This window comes from Neophocaena asiaeorientalis, unplaced genomic scaffold (assembly GCF_003031525.2).
Source record: "Neophocaena asiaeorientalis asiaeorientalis breed wild unplaced genomic scaffold, Neophocaena_asiaeorientalis_V1.1 scaffold548, whole genome shotgun sequence".
Classification (NCBI taxonomy): domain Eukaryota; kingdom Metazoa; phylum Chordata; class Mammalia; order Artiodactyla; family Phocoenidae; genus Neophocaena; species Neophocaena asiaeorientalis.
The window spans coordinates 993,984-994,907 of record NW_020172009.1 but is presented as its reverse complement, the minus strand read 5'-3'; positions in this window follow the sequence as shown (position 1 = coordinate 994,907).

Here is a 924-nt window from a genome sequence, read left to right as displayed (position 1 = left end):
CTGTCCCAGTCAGTTCAAATCCGCCAGAAAATCCTGCAGAGGCTATTAATCCACTAAAGTCCAGTAGCTTGGAGAAAATCTGATTAATTCCACCTCCCCAGCTGGGCTCTAGAGTGAAATGTATAGTTGCTTTCTGAGATTCAAATAAGCTGGGAAAACAGAGAAGCAGGAGGAAGAAAAAACAGAGGGGAGTTGGTAAGTACTGGATACCTGTATGTACAGGTTGGCACTACCATTATTTTGTAGCAAGCCACAGCTCTCTGAGGCTCTGTTTCCCAAACCTGTGAGTGTAAATAAAACTGTCTCCTGTCCAGTTAAAAGAGGGCATATCTTCCTTATCTCCCCAAAGAGTGCCAGCAGTGAGGCCAGGGCTGCTCTCTCTTGACCCTGAAAACTGCTCAAGGAATTTCTCCTGTATTTTCCTTTCGCTGAGGCCCTGGGGAGGGAGAGGGGGGACTCTTCCTTTATAGATCAGACTTCTTTTTGAAACCTCTCCGTTTTCTTTCTGGAGCCAAATATTACTACTTCGGGGCTCTAAAGAAACTCAGGGATCTGGTTCAATGCTTCCCTTTTAAGATGATAAATTGAGCCAAAAAGCACGTCTGAACTGGGACCCGTGGTGTTTGTTTTACTCACATACAACTACATTCCTTAAAAATAAAGGCAATAATTTGAGAGACCTCGAGAGATTAACTCCATAACCTCCTCCACTCCACCACCAGCCTGCAGTGGAGAGGGGAGACACGGATCTCCTCCAGCACTCTAAGCGTTAAACTCAACCCAGAGTCTAATACTCGATTGGCCGAACCGGGAAAAGATCTGGTTTTCGCAGCCGCGGGCCAATGAACACCTCGAGTGGGAGGGTTTGAAGATACTAAGGAGTTTTTCCCCCCTTTTTTTCCTCTCCACCCCCTCCCGCCGGCC